Source organism: Brienomyrus brachyistius, unplaced genomic scaffold (assembly GCF_023856365.1).
Source record: "Brienomyrus brachyistius isolate T26 unplaced genomic scaffold, BBRACH_0.4 scaffold27, whole genome shotgun sequence".
NCBI classification, from domain to species: Eukaryota; Metazoa; Chordata; class Actinopteri; order Osteoglossiformes; family Mormyridae; genus Brienomyrus; species Brienomyrus brachyistius.
Genome location: NW_026042306.1, coordinates 4,722,767 through 4,746,121, shown reverse-complemented (window position 1 = coordinate 4,746,121; position 23,355 = coordinate 4,722,767).

The window sequence follows — 23,355 nt, the reverse complement described above, 5'->3', positions numbered from 1 at the left end:
TTTAGAGTCTTGCTACTAGTTTAGTAAGTAGTAAGCTAAATCCCTGGGTTCCTTTAAATCAGAGCTAGATAAGATTTTAACAACTCTGAGCTATTAGTTAAATTCTCCCCATATGAGCTTGATGGGCTGATTGGTCTCCTCTCGCTTGTAAATTTCTTATGTCCTTATGTAGGTAACTGTAACTGACCCATGTGATAAAATGATTTTGTCTAATACAGGACTACATTAGGTAAATGTTATCCCCTCACACTTTGTATGGGCAGTGAATTGCCCCTACTCACATGTGGTTTCATAATAAGAAAAATGAAAGAAATGAATACACAGATATATAAATTTATATATATATATATATTTATTTGGGAGGAGGAGAGATTTTTCTTCTGCATTCTGAAATGGAAGAAAAAAACATTCATGAAAAACACAAACCTATAAAAGGTACTTGTGTGACACTATTAAGGAAGGATCTGACTAGGAGAAAAGCTGGCTGAGTGATTGCCTGGTTGCCGGCAGCAAATGCTATGTCGAGCAGTAATATGGCATTAATCAACAGATGAGGGGTGGAGATTTAAATATTCTAGAGGGAGCCTGGTGGAGACCTACTTGTGTCGGATAAGCCGGCCACCCTGAATTATCTGCGCCGTCGCATTGGTGACATGGCATCCGAAGAGGAGCCAGTATTGGCGCTGGACTCGATAGGAGAACTTCATAAAAATGAGTGAGTTACAGGTAAGAGCTGGGGAGACAGAGATCATGCAGGGGTCAGAGGCCAGAAAGAAGAAGAGCAACCAGCTTAAAACCTTTAAAAAGTCCCTCTGGAGTCCCGAGTGACCCAGTGGACACTTATATAGATGGAAGGTGAGCCCTCAGCCTCTTACCTAAGGTCATTCGACGACTGATTATTTCAGGGCTCTTCCTCATGCCCGTCACAGCGACTATGGGCAGACCCCAATTAATTACAGGTCCCCAGAAGTGCTGAAATCAAACAATAAAACACAGAGCTGATCTAACATGCAGCAGGGTGAAGGTACCATTAACGAAATTCCAGAGGATTCTTACAATATATTAGTGTGAGATTATTAAACAGTAGTCATAAAATTACATGTATATTAACAAAAAATCAGTTTCTGACTTTCTTGCCGTGCTTTTGTTGTAAGGATTTTCCCAACAGGCACATTTAGATCACGGAAAGACAAAGAAAACAAACAAAAAAAATTATAAGTGCAATTCTGTGATCACCAGCAGCACTTCTGCAATGATGGACCCAAACGTAAGAAGTGACTTTATGCTTACATCTACAACAAAGCGAAGAGTTTAAGCTCTATATGCACTGAAGGCAATCGACAAGGAAAGTTTACATATAGGATTTTTAAATAAACTGCAAGCGCCTCTGGATGCACATACCTCCTCAGATACTTCCGATACTACTTGTTCCTCAGTTGGTTCATAGCTTTTGGAAAGAAATTGCTTGCCATTTAAAATTTGACGTGCCGACAGCCCCGTTATCTCCGCCAAAAAGAACACCCTCACTCCAGCAACTGACGCATTGCCGCCGCGATTTCGCGGGCTAAGTGGATTTCTCCACTGTAATTGGTCCATCCAAGATGAAAAAAAAAAAAACTGCCTTAACGGTGGGAATGTACAAACTGCACAGCATGCTGGTAAAGGTAGTATGGCGAAAAAACAGTACAGTATAGAATTCCACATTTTACAGTTAAATATTTAAAATATTTATTTTCTTTAAATTGGGTGTATCTCACAAAAAAAAACAGTTTACTCCAATAAACAGTTATGTTTACTCCCAAAAAGTGGGTGCAAATTGTTGCCTTATTTTATTCAAGGCTCTCAAGTTTCATCAAAACCTTTAAGATAGATTACATTATGAGAGAAACGCGTGTCTCACTGTTAATGCGAGGACCCCTGCCTACCGCATTCATCTTGCTCTTACGCTTCCACCTTTTCCGCACTCCATCTGTGTGCGCATTCATGTAATAACGTATTACGTATTATTATTTGCAGCGGGATCACACGTAACTTACTTATTATTCCATCCATCCATTTTCCAAACCGCTTATCCTTCTACCTCGCGGGGGGCACGAGGCGGGGAACAACCCAGGATGGGGGCCAGCCCATCGCAGGGCACAGTCACACATCAGTCATATTTATTATTCCATCCATCCATCCATTTTCCAAATCGCTTATCCTTCTGGGTCACGGGAAGTCCGGAGCCTATCCCAGAAACAATGGGCACGAGGCAGGGAACAACCCAGGATGGGGGGCCAGCCCACACACACTCACACACCATCCATCCATCCATTTTCCAAACCGCTCATCCTACTGGGTCGCGGGGGATCCGGAGCCTATCCCGGAAGCAATGGGCACGAGGCAGGGAACAACCCAGGATGGCGGGCCAGCCCACAAACACTCACACACCAGTCATATTTATTACTCGCAGCGTCTTATTGCGCATGTAGGGGGAGCATTTTAATACTTTAAACCTCTCTGGATCAGGCATATATGAACTTCTCAGTACACGTCAGGTATGCACAATATAGAATAAGTCACATTGTCCTGGCCCAGACTGATTTAATGTATTAAAATGGGCATGGAAACCTGGCTTCTCATTCACACCTTTGTGCGCTATAGTATGACATGCCTTGTTTCCATCTGATCTTTAAAGTATTAAATCAGTCTGGGTCAGGACAATGTCACTTTTCCTATATAGTGGCATACCTGATGTGTACTGAGAAGTTCATATTTGCCTGATTGGGCATATTTCTGGGCCTGATTGGGAGTGGAAAGACGTTTGCGTTTGTCTCATTTTCTGATAAAATACACACATACTATTACTGAAACTGCCCAGATATATACTTTCCTCAAAGTGGCAACAAGTCAGTATAATCGTGTTCAGTTAATAGGAATCGAAAGCCAAATGAAGTTCTGAAGGTAACCCTCGCTAAATGAGCCCCTCTACAGGCGCAATCGTTTCATTGCATTCGGCTGCGCAGCATTTAAGGTGGATCGGAAAATGTGAGTAAGGAGCTGCAAATAAGGAGCCAACTTCAGCCTTATTCGGGAAGCTCCATTCCGCGTGCCTGCGCAACCACTGATTCTATATAAGGGAAATTATGAATCAACCTCTCTGATAACTCTAGTTGAGCCATTTAGAATTAAACTCCAGACCTCTCAGTTGGTGAAAGAGTTCTCTTTTATTCAAGCAATCCAGCAAAGTGCTTCTGTCACACTCTAGCACCAGGCACCCCGAGCACAAAGAGCAACCAGTTGATAGACTATAATAGCCAATTCCCTATAAGGACATCTAAGTCCTGATTGGTCATGAAACAAGAAATCAAGTTCTATTGGTTCACATTTGCAGCAAGGTAAAATCCACCCATTTTGATCAATTTACCAGAACAGGCTCCAACCTGAGATAAGAATATTGATATTGATTATATTGACATTGAATCACAGTGAATATTAGGTTGACCTTTGATTCAAGATTGGTATTGACATCTTGTCATTGAGTCACTGTAAATACATGGTTAACATTTAATAGGATTAACGTAACAATATATTTGTACTACCGCATAACATATTGCATAAGGCCTACTGCGACTACTTTATAACTACAACTCTATGTGCACCAGTTGGGGTAGCTTCGAATACCTTCCGCATGCAGTTTCTCCCCCCCCCCCCCCACTGTACTCCACTGTCTGTCTCTCTAAGTTCTGATCTCAGAGAGAGGGATGGAATACCGCTTCCATCAAATTGACAGGTCGGGTCAAAAGGTCACTTGGGGGCGGGGCTTGTGTAGGCGGGGCTTGGTTGTGGTGGTACAATGTAACATCACGGGAGTTGGATTTAATTTTTATTTATTTATTTATTATTTATTTAATTATTATAAATTATTTATTATTATTATAAATTATTTATTATTATTATAAATTATTTATTATTATTATAAATTATTTATTATTATTATAAATTATTTATTTATTTTAAATGATTTATTTAATTATTATTTTATTTTTAAATTATATTGAGGAGAGTGCTTATGAGTGTGTGTGTTATTTTAACAAGTTATTATTTTGTCGGGTGCCGCCAGGGCTGAGCGGGGGTGGGTTACCTGATGGAGCGTGAGCGTACGCTGTGTCTGGTGTTGCGGTACTGCGGTAAGGTCCCGGGCTTTGGAGAATCACCGAAGGACTTAGAATGCTGTGTCTGGTGCGGTACTGCGGTAAGGTCCCCACGGCCTTGGATAATCCTCGGAGAGAGCGATGCCGGAGAGCTGAGAGCCGTGCCGCTGCGCGAGTCTGATGCCGGAGAGCTGAGAGCCGTGCCGCTGCGCGAGTCTGATGCCGGAGAGCTGAGTCTGAGAGAAACTCTGAGAGACTGAGACTCTGGGAGAAAATGATAAAGTTGGAGCAAAGAATGAGAGGAGGCGGAGGGTCTGTCGTCCAATAAAAACGCTTGCCGGTAGTTTTGACAGTGTATGTGTGTTTCTTCCTCACGCAAGCGTTTGTATTACATCAGCGTATGGGGCCACACTTTTGAAGGCCATCTCTAACAACTTGGGCCATACATAAAATCTGTTTGAAGTGTTGTTTTTCATATATGACCTCGCACAAGTACAGATATGGGTTAATAGAGAAACAATATGAGTGCACCTGGTTAATTTCAATTAAATAATCTAGTAAAGACACGCAAGCGTTGTATTACATCAGCATATGGAGCCATACTTTTGAAGGTCATCTCTAATGACTCGGGCCATACACACTTTGTCTCCCAGTAAATCCTGTTTTTCATACACGACAGTACAGATATGGGTTAATAGAGAAACGATATGACTGCACCTGGTTGATATTACGTCGAGCGGGGGGGCCTTTTCCTCCTAGGGTAGAGGCACATGTATCTTCGAGGTCTTACCCTTCCTGCCAGCCAAAGAGGTTCATCCAGGCCTTACCCGGTGAGTATATTATTTCTTTTATTCGCGTGATAAAAACGCTAATTAATTAAATTTAATTAAAAATAGCATTCTAATAATAGGTATTCTCTGTTTTTTTTTTTCTATGTACAAGAGAGAGACTGCGCTGACCGGTCAAGAGAAAATCTACAAGAGACCTGAATCAGCATATGGCACCAAATTGGAATCAGTAGTCTTTAAAAGAATAAATGGACTAGCAACTGTCTCTGGGGGAGCACCCCCGGTTAGGTACTATTAAGCAGCATTTAGTGACATGCATCAAAACACATTTTTAAAAACTTTGACAGAATAAAGTCTTAGTTATTTTAATAAATACGTTTTTCAGTAAATGTTTATTCACGCGCATGCAGACAAACACACACCCCGGAGGTCAAACTAAAAAAAAGTTGATACAAACTACAGTTGTATCGGACACGCACACAAAAACACAAAAGAGTTTGCTCAATCAAAAAAACACCAAACAAATATAGTTCACGTTTTTTATTAAAATGTATAAGGATTGTTTTGTTATAGCGAAATTTTAAATTAATATGAACAACCTACAAGATGAACAACCTACACACACAGACACACAGACACACACACAGCAAAACCCCAAGCATGCGCACAAGTGCACAACCAAAGGTTGGGAAGTGTGCTTTCCTTATCTCACAAGTCATGGAATGGTGGGAGGGGGGCCACATAAGTGTGGGGTAGGAACTGTGGAATCAGGCAAGGGTGTAAGAATTTAGGATATAGTCTTGTTATTTTAAAGAAGGTGTACATGATTATTTAATTATATTTAATAGGAACCAGTAAGCTGCATTTAGCACCATGCTGCAAATACACATTAAAAACTTTAAAGAATAAGGTCTTAGTTATTTTAATAAAGACATCCTACAAGGTGCCCACGGCCCCAGCTTATATAATCTACAAGCTTGATCTGAGATGCTTGCTGGAGTACAATGCTAAGTTGACAACGGTAACGGAGCTGCAGACTGTTTGATAGTTAATGAAACATAGTTCAAATTCAACAGTGTCAGCAGTCATCCACTATGCAGGGAGACTACAGATTCACTATAACGACCCCATTTATCTGCTGGAATTATTTTAAAAAAAATTTTGACAGAATAAAGCCTGAGTTATTTTAATAAATATGTTTTTTCGGTAAATGTATATTCATGCTCATGTGCACAAACACACACGCACACACACACACACACACCGGTGGTTAGGGGCTTTAGAGTTTAACTTTAGGTCTGTGAAAGTATAGGACTGCGATGTGTATACAGACCCCAAAACATACTAACTTAGTCGTTCATGAGTCTTATTGTGAAAAACCACACAAAATAGACTTGTACCTTTTAAAGAAAACACATTAACAGCTTTTGTTAATGTTTAAATGTATAAAATTTTAGATGTGTTTGTTAAACAGTCAAACAAAAATGTGTTTCTGATTTAGTTAGTTAAATACCGATTTTAATCGTTTTTTCACTCTGCTCATTGGAGTTGTCACTACCTGACATTTTTGGAGTTTTTTGTGAGAAAAAATGCGAAAGGCCAATATTGTTCGAAGGTTTTGAAAATATATTTCCATTAACGAGGTTTCCTACAATACCTTTTATGGAAATGGAATTCCCACTCCAAGAGATTAACATGTCATCAGGAGTCACGCTGGGCCACACTCTGGGTGATTACAGTCAGAGCCACATTGGGCCTTGTGCCATGTGAGTAACATCTGATTTCACACAGAGACATGAACTGAAGCAGGTTTATGATTTCTAACATGAAAAACATTAGGTTGATTTCTAATCAGTTGCAGCTGGAAGGCTGATATATGTCTTAATCATTAACTCAGAGATTATTAATATAGTATCATTACCTCTGAGCTATGATTTCCGTCTGAGACAGTCGAGCTTGTTCACAGTCTTGTATAAAGTACCCGAAAGTCACACTTAAGTATAAGTACAGATACCCTCCCAAGTCACCAACTAGAATTCCACTCAAGTAAAAGTCTTAAAGTACCTAGTGTTCACTGTACTTAAGTATTACAAATAATCTGTAACTAACTGTACTTGAGTAATTAAAGTGCAAGTAAATATGAATAACAACGGAACGCTGTCTAAACTTTTAATATCAAAACGTTTACTCAGCATTTTAAAGCATGGAAAAGAAAAATTTTGCATACATCACACACTTCAAAAAGAGGGCTTTAAAAACCTAAACAGGAGTATGCTATTGTTAAAAAAGAAGTACAGGTTAATGTTAACGTATTTTAAAGCCATTTCTGAAAACACAAGTCACCGTTTTTCCTATTACCAGCATGGGGTTCATTATCTCAGTCACAAAACCCTGTTTTTCAGCTTACATAACTATTTCAGTGTTCATTGTTCAAATGTCCAAGTTAATATTAGTGATTCAAATGCCCTAACCAGCCTATCACCAAGAGAAGAAAACGTTCACTTAACATCAGACACAAAGCTCTCCCCAAGCTGTTATCCAGGCTAATCGTGATAACTGAAATTAATTCACTGGTGTTTACCATTAGTTTAGCTTTCTTCGATGTGCTTCTTTAGATTGAGCTTTTAAAAGCCAAAATCCCAATGTCTTTCCAATGGGACACGTCCCAAATACACAGACGCCGAACTGCAAGATGCACACACGGTGGATGATTTACACACGCTAAATACACGTGAGGATCGGACCGTTTACAAAACACGGCCAAACACACACGCGACAATAGGGAAATGCAACCATTAACATTAACAACCACAACAATGCAAGGGGTTTAATGACTGTAAATAAAAAGCGTAATTACCCCAGCAAGCAAGTCTCCATGTCTCCCGTGATGCCTCGGTCCGCCCGTCGCCACACTATATTGTGTTTTTCTTTAAAGTTTTCACTATAAAAACCAGAAAATTAATTGACAACAAATCATTATTTGGTAGACTTCTGAACGAATTAATGGAATTTAAATGCTTTCTTATTGGGAAAATTGCCTTGGATCGCGTACAAATTGGTTCACGACCACTTTCCTGGAACGGATTGTGTTCATGAACCGCAGGCACCACTGTAGTAAGAATCCACGCAATAAAAGTCACACTGAAATATCCAGGTGTGGATACAGATGTGTCTGCGTCCATGTGCCTGCTGAGTACTTTGTACTTTATGGTATGCCAAGTGTCAAGCGCTGATTTTTCGTGACTCTGCAACAGATGAAATGCATTTCCTGCTTCCACAAAAGCACTCCGTAATTCCGCAGAATCGATTTCTTCCACGAAATGACTCTGTATCATTCATGACATTCCTTTCCTCCACAAAATGACTTTCGTTCAGGAAATGCATTTTGTACACAAAATGAATTTATTCAGTTGACAAAATTCATTTCGCCCACTAACATTCTTCCATTCAATTCCAGTCCGTTTCCAAGGAGATGTTGGAACAGTTACGTCAGTTACATAAGCAGTAGCCTACGTATGTAAGTTCTAGAATCTAGAGTGCTGATGTCATTCGCATTCCTATATAAACGGCAAATTCATCTTCACATTTCATTTTGAACAAAATCAACATACGTGCATGTACATAAACTTTAACATGGCAAGGAATTTCTTTCAGAGAGCTGTAAACCAGCTTAAAAACAAAGAGTTTCGGAAGTATCTGAGGAGGTATGTGCATCCAGAGGCGCTTGCAGTTTATGTAAAAATCCAATATGTAAACTTTCCTTGTCGATTGCCGTCAGTGTATAAGAAGCTTAAACTCTTCACTTTGTTGTAGATGTAAGCATAAAGTCACTGCTTACATTTGGGTCCCTCATTGCAGAAGTGCTGCTGGTGATCACAGAATTGCACTTATAATTTTTTTTGTTTGTTTTCTTTGTCTTTCCGTGATCTGAATGTGCCTGTTGGGAAAATCCTTACAACAAAAGCACGGTAAGAAAGTAACAAACTGATTTTTTGTTAATATACATGTAATTTTATGACTACTGTTTAATAATCTCACACTAATGTATTGTAAGAATCCTCTGAAATTTATTTAATGGTACCTTCACCCTGCTGCATGTTAGATCAGCTCTGTGTTTTATTGTTTGATTTCAGCACTTCTGGGGACCAGTTATTAATTGGGGTCTTCCCCTAGTCGCAGTCAGCGATATGAGGAAGAGCCCCGACATCATCAGCGGTCGAATGACCTTCGGTAAGAGGCAGAGGGCTCACCTTCCATCTATATGAGCGTCCACTGGGTCACTCGGGACTCCAGAGGGACTTTTTAAAGGTTTTAAGCTGGTTGCTCTTCTTCTTTCTGGCCTCTGACCCCTGCATGATCTTTGTCTCCCCAGCTCTTACCTGTTACTCTGTGATATTTATGAGGTTCTCATACCGAGTCCAGCCCCGAAACTGGCTCCTTTTTTCTTGCCACATGGCCAATGTGACGGCACAAGTGATCCAGGGAGGCCGGCTCATCCGACACAAGTAGGTCCCCACCAGGCTCCCTCTAGAATATTTAAATCTTCACCTCATATCTGTTGATTAATGCCATATTACTGCTCGACATAGCATTTGCAGCCGGCAGCCAGGCAATCACTCTGCCAGCTTTTCTCCTAGTCAGATCCTTCCTTAATAGTGTCACACAAGTACCTTTTATAGGTTTGTGTTCTTCATGAAAGTTTTTTTTCTTCCATTTCAGAATGCAGAACAAAAATGCGAAATGAGCCTTTCCATGCAGTAGATAAGAGCACAGACGGGTTCGTGCAGATAAAGGCAAATTGAGGAAGATCTCTACCAGATCCATGCATCAGATCAAGAGAGCAGCTGCTAAAATGCCATTATGTAGCAGCAAACAGATATTTGAAGCTGCTGGTGCCTCTGGAGTCCCATGGACATCAAGGTGTAGAGTCCTCCACTGCAACTGTGCATAAACCTTCTATTCTGCCACCACTAACCAGTGCTCACAAGCAGAAACTGTCCAAATACACAAGTTTAATGGATGCAAGACTTGTGAAGCTGCTATCAAATAAGGGGTCCTATGTCAAAATGTGACGTGACCTGTTTGATTTCAGTACATATGCTGCAAACACAACAAATGACAATTTTCAGTTCTTTGCAACTTATAAAGTGTTTTGCAGCTTACTGTGCATAATAATTTGGAACAGTTCATTGTAAGTGTTTTGTTTGACAAAAAAATACTGTAATCATTAGATTTGTTCAATAAAATTTGAATTGCACTCAATAGTTGACAACATGAGAATTATTCTGACTATATGTGTGTTCATTTCTTGCATTTTTCTTATTAGGAATCCACACGTAAGTAGGGGCAATTCACTGCCCATACAAAGTGCGAGGGGAAAATATATACCTAATGAAGACTGTAGTTCTGTATTAGACAAAATCATTTTATCATATGGTCAGTTATTTTTATACCTACATAAGAACATAAATTTACAAATGAGAGGAGGTCATTTGGCCTATCAAGCTCGTTTGGGGAGCACTCAACTAACAGCTCAGAGTTGTTAAAATCTTACAAAAGAACATAAGAAATTTACAAACGAGAGGAGATCAATCAGCCCATCAAGCTCTTTTGGGGACAACTTAACTAATAGCTCAAAGTTATTAAAATCTTCTCTAGCTCTGATTTAAAGGAACCCAGGGATTTAGCTTGCGTTACACTAGTAATAAGACTATTCCGTACTCTACGTACACGCTGTGTAAAGAAATACTTCCTCAAATTCGTTTTGAAATGTTCTCCCACTAATTTCCACTTAAGGCCACCGGTTCTATTATTTAAACTAATATTGAAATATCGAACAGCATCCAGACCTGTTAGAATTTTATATACCTGGATCATGTCCCCCCCTTAGTCTCCTTTGCTCGAGGCTAAACAGATTCAGCTCAGGTAATCTCTCCTCATAAAACATTCCTCTAAGACCAGGAATAATTCTCGTAGCCCTACATTGCACCTTTTCCAAGGCAGCAATGTCCTTCTTAAGGAATGGTGACCAAACCTGCACACAATATTCTAGGTGGGGTCTTACCAAGGAATTAAATAATCGTAGCATCAGTTCCCTTGAACTCCACACACCTAGAGATGTAACCCAACATCCTATTGGCCTTTTTAATTGCTTCCCCACACTGGCAAGAGTGGGACATGGAAGCATCAACATATACACCGAGGTCTTTCTCATAATCAGCTACCTTTATTTCAGTGGAACCCATAAAATATCTGTACTTTATATTTCTGCTCCCTGCATGGATTACCTTACATCTATCTACATTAAATTTCATCTGCCAGGTATCAGCCCAGTCGCAAATTAAATCAAGATCCCGTTGTAGCCTCTGTGCTCTTAACCAGTTCTCAATCCAAGCTGCTACAGTTGCTAAAATCCCTTCAGTTTGGAGTTTAAGCAAGAGCCGTTTGTGGTGGACAACATCAAAGGCCTTCTGCAAAACTAAGCAGATCACATCATAGGCCTTTTTGTGATCAATTTCTTTTGTAGCTTCCTCAAAGAACCCAAGTAGATTAGTTAAACAGGACCTAAATCCCTAAATCCATGTTGGCTATCCCTCAGAATGTTATTTGCATCCAGGTAATCTACCATTTTCACTTGGATTATAGCTTCCATTACCATTCCAGTTATGCAAGTTAAACTGATTGGCTTATAGTTTGCTGGATTACTTCTATCCCCTTTTTTGAATATGGGTGTTATATTGGCATGCTTCCAATTAGAAAGTGCCACACCAGTAGATAAGGATTTCTCAAATAGTAATGTTAAAGGTTGGCTAATAATATCCCTCATCTCTTTTAAAACTATAGGTAAGATGCCATCAGGGCCCTGCAATTTATTTATTTTGAGCTTAGCAAGGCTTTGTACCACATCAGCCTCAGTTATACTTATATTGCTCATAGAGGACACTGTATTTGTATTAAATGGTGGCAGGTTACCTGCGTTCTCTATTGTGTAAAAGAATCATTAAACTCTTATTTTTACTATATCAATTTCATTTTCAGTTATAAGACCCTTACTATCCTACAGATTACTGATTTCAGCTTTTAGAGCTCTTTTGGAGTTAAAATATTGGAGGAAACTTTTAATGTCATCCTTAGCCTCCAATCCAACCTTCCTTTCTACATTCCTCTTACAGGTTTCCCACGTGTCCTGAAAACCTGAAAATATTTAGGGTTATTTTCCAGTCATTGAAATGACCTGTAAAGTGATACAAATGGCAAAATGTCCTGGAATTTCATTTCTGTTTTTGCTTTTAAATTTTTCTACATTTGTAAAATTGAGGAATCACAATTATAACAACATCATCATGAGCAGAGCTTTGGAATGTTTCTCACCCAGTTTGCTTCTGCTATGTTTTAGATGTAATTTGTGTCCTTGTGAAATTATTATACATTATTTGCCTTTTTAAAGATGTCCAGTGAGACCATTACAATTGTTGACCCATTGGAAAAGTAAGATGCATATGAATGTAAATTTCTGAGAAATTGGAGGTAACTGTGCATATGATGTCATGTGGGAATATTTCTAATTAAACAAGTCACTCCGATGTAATTTAATTGAAAACATGTTAAGAGTTATTACATGCATTTCACTAATGACCATTGGAGAGAAAACACAGGCTTTAATTCTTAGCATGACTTTTTATGTTCCCAGATTTGAATACAGTTTTTAATGTCTTTTACAATATCTAGAAATTTTCTGAAGATGAGAGACTGTGCCGAGCACAATGCAGTGTGGCAAGTGCAAACCCGAGCTACAGCAAGATTCCAGCAGTTGTGGAGTTCTTATTTTGAAGGTACCTGTTTGCTGAGTTATACTGGGCAGTTATTACTTTGAATTAATATGAATACAACTGAATTTTGCAGTTTGCACCTTTCAAGGGGTCACATCAGTGATATGAAGACGAGCCAAAGTGCTGTGAGCGCATCTCGAATGGAAATTGCATGTGCACTGCTGGAATGTCGAGGTATGTTTAGGACTATTGCTAATATTTTGGCAATTACAAATGAAAAGAAGATTAAGAATCTGGATGTACCAGATGAAACACCCTCAGAGAGAGGTCTTGTGGGATGGTGACATTACACAACAGGCACAAAATATTCACATGGTAACTACACTGGACGTACAAATCCTGTTCTAGTATCAACTGTCATAAATGTATGTTTTGTGAATTTTTTGGTAATATGATCTGTATCGGTAATCATTTACATTACAAAGCGTGTCGTTTGTAGCCTAGTCTGTGGTCAGTTGTATACTGTGTTACATGGTCAACAATGCAATAGAATTACAGTAATAACTACAGTATATTGTGCAGTAACAGTGTAGTAATTTAGGGTTATTCTTTTAACCCAACTTTCAATGTTGTGGACTATAATTTGCTGAATTGTAGTTGGATTTTTCAGTTCATTTTGAATAGATTATTCAAATGGTATGCTCCTAGGAAATGTAGAGGACTACTGTGTGGTTTGCTCTATGTTGGAAGGAAATGCTGATGAAAGCATGATTGAAATGGTAAGAAGTCATACTCCCATACAAATTATTCTGTTTCTACTTTAACATCTCAACTTGTCAAAGAAACATTTCCAACCAGTACAGCATTGACTGAATTCACAAAAGGAGAACTCCTGGAAATATACCTGATCCTTGTAATGAAGATATTTTAATGGAGCCAAAGGTTAATGCACTTTATTATGAACTCATAAAATGCTTGTCCTAACCTCACATATTTTAATATAGATTAAAAATCTTACGTTTCTCCAAAGACCTGTCATAAAGGTTTGTTTCGTTGTTTCAGATGACATATTAATTTAACTGTCTTTTAGGTGCAGTGTGACCTCTGCAGTAGGTGGGCACTTTTCTAATGTACCAAATATAAGAAAGACTTGACTTATGTTTGTGACAAATGTTCAGAAAAATAAACTTCGTTCAGTTTTTCTTTAAACCTGCTTGTTTGTTCACAGATTATTATAAAACTGAGGAAACATTTTTTTTATCACATAAGATGCCCACAATGTGGTTAAAACCAGCAGAAATGCATGGGGCATAAGAAGCTAATAACTACTTCATCAACGATGATTATTTTATGACATTACATTCTTAGTGTAAAAAACTGATAGCCCATTAAAAACTATAGGAAGCAATTTCTGGCAGCATAAAACTATGTGTAAAAACTGCTACCCCCTCTAAAGTACAGGAAAGTTATTTTGATAGCATAAATCCTTATACAGATGTCCATTCAGGAGTATGGGTAGGAAATTCTGGCAAGGCAGCAAAAAATGGCAGAACATCGGCTTCTGCCTGTGAGCCGGAGTCAGAGCGGCTATTTTTCTTTCTCTATTTTTTTTTCCAAGCCGCATGGATTGGAAAACCTTGCTCTCGCGAGGTTTTTGTACCATGTGACATGGTCACGGGTGGTGACGTTTTGCAGCGCCGGCTGAAGTCGGACAAAAAATCCTAACCATGATGCATTGCGTTGGGACCAGAATGCATTGGTTTAAGCCAGCGCGGCAGCGTGAAGTGGAATGTACCCACAGACAAATGCAGCAATCACACGCACAGAGAAAGAAACAGGAGGGAAGGAGACGCGCGACAAAATGAGTGACCGCAGGAAACAGAGTAAAATTTGGATGCATTACATTGACAATACAAAGGCAGAGTGTAGAGCGTGCAAGGATAAAATCTCATATCGAACAGGCTCTACAAATAACCTGCATCAGCACATGAGAACTGTACGTCCATCAGTGCAGTGGGAAGAAAAAGGACAAGCAAGTGAACAATCCCTCCACTCTGCGTGTGATAAGCACAGTAGTGTCGACGGTCGATTTTCAACCACTCAGAGAGCTTGTGGACCACCTGATTAGAGAAATGTGTACCATTATCAGTGGTAATGCATGTTGGAACATCCCATCGCGGGAATATTTCTTTTAATATTTAATATTTATTTTAAATATTTAATTTAATATTTTTCGCAACTATCTGGGCCGTTGCTTGCTTGGCCGGGAAGGCTTCCACCCATCTGGAAAAGAGATCAACAACCACCACACAATAACGATAACCTCTACAGGGTGTTACTTCTATGAAATCCATCTGCAAATGTTGGAAAGGACCCTCAGCTGGAGGAGTTGTGGCAGTTGGTCGCTTCAATGCACGACCCATGTTGTGAGTCATACATGTGGAACACCTGGAAACGAAAGTTTGAGCATAAGCCGTGAATGAAGGGGTGGCCCAGTGTCTCTGGTCCAATCCATGGGCCACCTTTGCCAATCCTGGAAAGGCAGACTTTGGGAGGTAAGGAAGATTAGTTGTTTGTTCCCTCCAGACCCCATCACTCCCCAACACTCCAGCTTTTCGTTTCCAGTGTCCTTTGTCCTCCGGAGTTGCCCCTGTCTGTAGGAGAGAAAGGTCAGCAGGATTAGTAGTAATGCACATCATCAGCTTCACTGGGGCCTCTGGGTCTGTGGCGGCTTTCTTTGCCCACCAATCAGCCCAGTTATTCCCCACGCTCACCTCGTCCTTTTGCTTAGTGTGTGCCTTACATTTCACAATGGCTAATCGTTTTGGCAGCTGAATGGATTGGAGAAGGTCCTACACAAGTGAGTGATTTTGAATAGGTTTGCCTGAACTTGTGAGAAATCCTCTCTGTTTCCACAGTGCCCCATGGTCATGACAGACTCCGAACGCATACCTTGAGTCAGTAAAAATAGTCACTTTTTGGTTTCTCATTTTATTACAAGCCTGAGTTAGGGCATACAGCTCTATTGCCTGCACGGACCACGTCCTTGGTAACTTCCCTCCTTCTATTAGTTCCCCATTCGGCCGGACAACTGCATATGATGTGGAGGGCTCCCCATTCTCCAGCCGGAGTGAACACCCATCCACAAAAACCAGTTCTCCCTCTGTTAGGGGTCCTCCTCCAAGTCATCCCTAGGCTTTGCCAATGCCTGGGTCGCCTCAATGCAATCATGCTCGTCACCGTCCACCTCAGTGGGAACTAGTGTAGCAGGATTGACTGCTCCACATCACTCTATCGTCACGTTTGCTAAAGTTAGCAAAACGTTCTGATAATAGATCAGCCTAGCAGCAGTTAGGTGAGAGGTTTTTGCCTGAGTCAGAAGGGCATGTACTGCATGAGAGGCGCAGACCTGGAGAGGATGCATTTGCACTAGATCAGATGACATTAACACAGCTTCAGCAGTGGCTGCCACAGCCCGAAGACACGCAGGGAGGGAGCACGCCACAGAGTCCAACTTCCTAGAACAGTAAGCAATAGGTCAGAATTGGCCCCCGTGCTCCTGTCCCAGAACTGCAGTCATGAAACCACCTCTTTCATCCACACACAATTGAAACGGGCGTTTGTAATTTGGGACCCTCAATGCCGGGGTCACACAAAGCGCCTGCTTTAGATCAGTGAATGCCCGCTCGCTTTCATCTGTCCATTCTAACACATCGTGGGGTCCCATTCCCTTACCATGCATTAGGTCTTGCAGGGGCTGGGCCCTTGTGGCAAAATCCTGAATCCATGGACAGCAATAGCCAATCATACCCATCCATTTCATCATTTGCCTTTTGGTTGCAGGTTTTGGTGCCTGGGTGATAGCTTCCACCGTTTTGGCTCCCAGCTTTCTACCCTGGGAGTTCAGGACATGTCCTAGGTAGTGCACTTCAGATCTTACCAGCTGCAGCTTGCTTTTAGAGGCCTTATGTCCATTCTCTGCACAGAACAACAACGCTCGCGTATCTCTCTCACAACTCTCTCTCGTTTCTGCACACAGCAACAAATCATCCACATACTGCACCAGTGTACTTCCCCCTGGGGGGTGAAGCGCTCTAAGTTTTTTCCTAGCTCCTGAGCATAAACACTCGGTGACTCAGTATAGCCCTGTGGCATGACTGTCCAGGTGTACCTTTTCCCTTTAAAGGTGTGTGCAAACCAGTACTGAGAGTCTGGGTGAACTGGGACAGAGAAGAAAGCATTTGCCAGATCAATAACTGAAAACCATTTAGACTCTGGGGGTATGGATGATAGAATGGTGATTGGGTTAGGGACTATGGGCGCTCGCGGATACACTGAGTCATTTACCCCCCTTAGGTCCTGCACAAATCTCCAGGACCCATCTGCTTTCTTTACTGGCAGGATGAGGGAGTTCACCGGAGAATAGCTTATCTCAGCTATGGCCCCACGAGCCAGCAAATCGCCATGCACTTTTTCAATTCCCTCTTCTGCTTCTCTGGAGAGGGGGTACTGCGCGCGCTGTGGTCTGTATTGAGACTTAGGCATTACCCGTAGAGGTTCAGCCGTCACAATTTGCCCAAAATCGTTTTTCCCCTTTGCCCAAAAGTTTTCTGGGATCTCATCCAGCCATGCCGGTGAATCCTCAATCTCTACAGATTGCCCTTTTGTTCTATTATCGCAATGAATTTACCGTTTTACCTCAACAATTAAAACCTTGTCATACCTTTGTACAGTCCCGTCCTTAGTTACCCATCTACCTTTCTCCACATTCACCCAATCATCGATTCTCGCTCCTTACACTCTTTTACCCATAATCCTAGAAATTTCCAGTTTTTACCTTCTACCTTTCCCAAGGAGACATGTGGAACGCCTTCATCTCCAGGGCAGAACCAGCGAAGCTGTTGTTCTTGGAGTGTCACAGAAACAGCAGTGGCTTGATGTCCCACATAAATACAGTCAATTTGAATCATTTCTGTAGGAAATCCATTCCCCATGAAGTCTTGCATATCATCCAAATCGTGTTGTGTGGGGTTTTCCACATAAGTGGCTGTGCAGTGGAGTCGTGGTGCTGGTAGACGTCGTCCAGGTTCATCACCTCCTGCCAGAAGCGGTGTCTCCCCACCTCTTGTGGATCTGGGAGGGAGTTGACCACCTCTCTCAGCTCTGCCAAGTCCCAGTTGCGCTGGACGTACAGTACACCATCCTTGGTGTTCCATCAGGCGCAGGGCCCCTTGGGTCAGGCATCTCCACCAAGGGGTACAACTGCGATGGCTGTGAGCCTGAGTCTCTCCCCCTTTGCAGCAGTCTCTGGCTCTGTCTCAGCGGCGGGGCTCCTGCTTCCCCCACTGCGTCATCTTCCTCCTTCTTCTCTGAGGGAGGGGCAGTGGCCTCCACAGACGCCGGTGCTGCTGCAGCTGCTCCTAGCTGAGGATGATAAGCAGGGGTAGGGGGCACATTCGGCAGAGGAGGGTACAGAGGTATCTCTTCCTTTTTCTTCTTAGTATTCTGTAACACCATGCTGAAGGATTGGGCCTGAGCCTCATTCCTGGCCCTTTCAGCGTTTAACTCCGCTGACTCCCTGGTCCCCCTGTTCCCCAGTTTGTCCCGCAGTCCCTTATTATTTGCCTTTTCCTTCTCTAACTCTTTCAATTTAGCCACATATATCCACTTTTCAAACTTATCATCCATCCATCCATCCATCCATTTTCCAAACCGCTTATCCTACTGGGTCGTGGGGGGTCCGGAGCTTATCCCGGAAGCAATGGGCACAAGGCAGGGAACAACCCAGGATGGGGGGCTTGCCCATCGCAGGGCACACTCTCACACCATTCACTCACACATGCACACCTATGGGCAATTTAGTAACTCCAATTAACCTCAGCATGTTTTTGGACTGTGGGGGGAAACCGGAGTACCCGGAGGAAACCCCACGAAGACATGGGGAGAACATGCAAACTCCACACACATGTGACCCAGGCGGAGACTTGAACCTGGGTCCATTTGGCACATTCTTTGCTAAAACTCTCCCATCTCAGTCTCGACCACATCGCGACATATACGTTTCTAGCCTGGCTTTCGACAACTGTGTTTTCTCATTTGTTTTTCAAATTTTGTCATACCCTCTGGGTCATATGCATGATCTGGAGCCCATTTGCTCTCTTTGCTATTTGAACTGCCCATGACTTTTCCTATCTGTTCACCAGTTACCCTCAACGAAGTACTTCAGGAAATTAAGCAGTTTACTTCGTTGCGAAAGCAGAAGCAAGTTTCTTCGTTGCAACAGAATTTGCGAGAAAGCAAAAGCAAATTCCTTCCTTGCGACAGAGCTAGCTATTTATTATGAACACAAACGAATACTTTGATTTAGCAGGATTGGTGAATAATATAATTAATATTTTATTATGCGCACCAGACACACATTCCAGCAATATAAATGTTGACTCATAAATGAGACAAATTTAGTTTGGCCCCGGCCGCTTGGCCTCCATCCGCTTTTTACGCTGGTATCTCTGTCTAATTTTCTGGACGCTTATTAGTTCGTTTACCTGATATTCTGCACTAGACAACACATTCACATTCATCACAACCAGGATATTTACACGCTTCACACATTCAAACAACAACACGAATCACTGCGTGGCAGGTACTATTCATTCACTTCCCTGGCAGGATTCAGTCCGCTATCAGGCTGCCCCCGGCAGAGCCGTGTTAACTGCCAGTTGCCAGTAACGGATCAGTTTCCACACACAACCTTATTTATACCCCGGTGGGGCAAATGCCAACCAACCGGCCTGTTTTCACTCCCTCGTGAAAACCCTTTCACTTCCTTGTGAAAGACCTGTGTCTCTGTAGACACCTGTATTTGCTTCCTTGCAAATACCTGTATTCACCTTCCTGTGAATACGAGGATCCTCCTGTGGATCGCAATCCACTAGCGCTTTTTCCAAAGTTTGTCAAACAGCACATATAGATACTATACAGACTTAAACATCGACTTGTGATTTAATAAATCAACTTACAATTTTTTTCCCTTCAATTTTGGTCCGTTGATCGGATTGGGATGTCCAGGCGTTCGTCCTGAGCCGGATCGAGTAACTTTTTTCCTCGCTCCTTGGCTGGCAGTGACGTCTCACCACTCCATTCTAACAGGACACCTCGTTCCTCGCCGTCCGTGCGCTCTGGCTGCTCCCTTTCTCCAATCCCAGACGAGCCCCCAAATCTGTGGAAGAAATTTCTCAAAGTCTGATGTTTAAGTGTTTGACAGAACTTTATTATTCGATGAGCTCAAAGGGAACAGACACTCAGCAATCATGCGTCTCATGTTCTGCTCCCCGAGCAACAAATGCATAGATCTTTTATGGCCTAAAATGCGACAGTCATCTGACAAATCAAGGACAAGTCGGATATCTGGACATTCCAGTTACTTCTGCCTTTCATGGTCCAGGCAGTTCAAAGAAAATTTGGCCATCTGGAGATACCAGTTTCTTCTACTTTTTCAAGGTCCACCTATCAGCTTAGAACAAGTCTATCTATTTGGGACTTTTTGCTATATTATTCTAGGACTCGTTGTTCTCTTTTTCTACATTTTATATTATCCAATACCATGCATTCATTTTATAATATCTTCATAATATAATATAATATCTTTGTACCATCAGACACACACTCTGTGTCACTGTGGGCTTCACTGCACAGTAATACACAGCTGTGTCTTCTGTCCTACTGTCACTGATGGAGAGGTTGGTGAGACATTGTTTTCTGTTCATATCCATTGAGAATCTTCCTTTAGGAGAAACCTTATCAAGTGCCTGAATCAGAAGTTCAGGAGCCTTTCTTTGGCTGCTGTACATAACGGCACACAGAGTATAAGTTAGTAATACTAGGGCAGTATGTCAGTACATCTTTGTCTACCTCAGGTGAATTAATCAAAGGAGGCTGAACAACTTTTGATGCTTCCACTCCCACAGCAACATAAATAACTAAATAAAATATGAACAAAATTATGAATAAATAACAAAGAATATAAGGCTGTAAATATGCTGACAGAGGATTTCATTGACTAGTATTACTACTAGGGATGTCCCCATCAGGTTTTTTTGCCCTTGAGTCCGAGTCATTTGATTTTGAGTATCTACCGATACCGAGTCCCGATCCGATACTTCTATAATACATAAAAAAAAGAATAAAGAAGAGCGAGGAAAGGATGTTCCTTATTTTTTATTTATTTCACCTTATTTTAACATTCAACAACTCTGTTAACAAACAGAGCACTTCTTTAAAGTAGCTTGAACAATCATGTAATAAATAACATAAATTCTTCACTTTTGGACTAGTGCAACAGTAAATATAAAAAAAAAGTCTAATATAAAAACAAATAGCACCTCAACTTAAAATACCTGGCAGGCATGTAAACAAAAAAAATAAAAGTGCCACAGTGTTTGCAAAGACAGTAATGTGCTTTTAGGAACTGCACTCCTAACTCTTACTGTCATCACAGTAGTAAGTTTCACAGAAGGAAATGTATGTTTTTCTTAATGAAAACTAACATCTCTACCTTGTCAGGTTTGAGCCTGTTTCTGTTCTCATCAAGGACATTTGCAACGGCACTAAAAAGTCTCTCACTGTCCACAGAGCTGCAGGGGGCACTGAGATACTGGGTTGCAACAGCAGCCATAGAGGGAAACTGATTAGCATGTTCTTTCCAGTACTGAAGTGGGTCGCTTTTCTTAGGGGTGTTTTTTTCTGAGAGGTAGATCTGCACTTGAGTTTCTGCTGATGTGGTACTCACAAGCGCTGAAGCACTGCCTCCAGCAGAGTCCTCTTCATTGTTTTTATTCCCTGGTCATCATCATCCTCCCGAGACAGAACACGTCTGAGGACTAATGAGTAAATGAATGACTTAATGAATGCATGGGATTATAGTTTGTTTTAAATAACATCAATAAATGTTACAGTATAAAGTAATAAATAAAAATACAAACTACCTGTTATGGCAGGGATCACATCAGCTGCAGTTGCAGTCTCCCTGCTCACACTCTGATCAGCTCTTCAAAGGGGGATAGCAGATCAGCAGTCTTATTCATCAGCTCCCACTGGTGAACTGTCAGTGTTGCTGGTAGAGTGCACTCAGCTGCAAAGACACTAAGAGCACGTTTTTGTTGCAGTAGGCTCTGCAGCATGTAGGGGCTGCTGTTCCATCGTCTGCACATAAGAGAACATGATTCACTTTATTTTTGTGCAAATTAGGTGCAGAGCACATAATGTATTAGTGGCTTACTAAATCAAGTGTATGGGAAACAATAATAAAATAGAAATACATTAAAGAAAGTTACGAGAGGAATCTCACCTGTACATCTTGCTGTAGGCGCTTGATATCCATATTTAGGTCCATCTGTATGTCTTCTAGTCGAGAGTAGGCCAACGGGGAGTGTTTAAAATGGCCTACAATCTTCCTTGCATTGGCCAGGGTCTCCGTCACGCTGCGCTGAGACAGCAGGCCCTCATGCACACAGAGTTGACAGGAATGGGCGACACAGCCCACACTCGGCACTCCCATATCCCTCATAGCTTTCTTCATATTTGCCGCGTTGTCACGCAAAATTACGTGGACCCGTTGCTTGTCAATTCCCCAGTTGTTTATCATCTTTTCCACCGATTGCTGGATGCGCTCTGCGGTGTGCGATCCGCGAAATTCCTGGACATGTAGGATCGCACGGCGTAAAACAAAACTTGAGCCAATCCACTGTGCGGTAAGGCTTAGTAGAGACATGGGAGCTACGGACGAACTCCAGATGTCTGTGGTGAACAAAACATAGGGTACATCTGATAACAGGACAAGTAGTTTGTCAGAAATCTTCTTATAAAGGGCTGGCAGAGCTTTCTCGGTGAAATAGTGGCGAGACGGCATTTCAAATCGAGGTTCTACGTGCTCCATAAGCATAAGAAATCCAGGGTTCTCTACAAAGGCGAATGGCAGGTCACTCATTGCGATCATTTGTGCTATCTTGGCTGTGATGTCCTGTGCCTTCGCGCTGTCACGGGGCATTTTTTCTCTCCTCTTCAAACTCTCCTGCTGCGTGAGCTGACTCGTCTTCGGCTGGGTTGCCTGGGTAAACTCGCTGTATTGTGTCGGGTGTTTGTTTTTGAGGTGCTGTATTAGGTTTGTTGTGTTAAATGTAGCCTTTTCCTTTCCACCACTTGCAATCCCAAGTTTACATATCTCACAGTTTGCTATGGCAATGTTGTTGTCATCAACTAATATAATACCTCCAGACCGCAGACATACTCGCGCTTTCCGCTTCAAGCTGCTTCTGTGTTCTACTTTGCCGGCATTTAACCAATAGCGTCTCTGCAACAAAGTGATGTCATGCCGCACGCGTTGCTGTTTCTGTGTGGAGTCAAGAGGTCTAACTCTGGGCCACCGCATAACTATAGATGTGTTAAAAAATAATGAGAATATATATACATATATATCCGAATCCTGATCGGGAGCTAACGTCCGATTCCGATCGAGTCTGAAACCACGTGATCGGGCCCGATTTCCGATCACGTGATCGGATCTGGACATCCCTAATTACTACTAAAATAAACATGTCCAGGTTCATGAATTAACTAGTGATCAGCATCCTCGGTGATGAGTGCACTCACAATGATTATCCATCCATC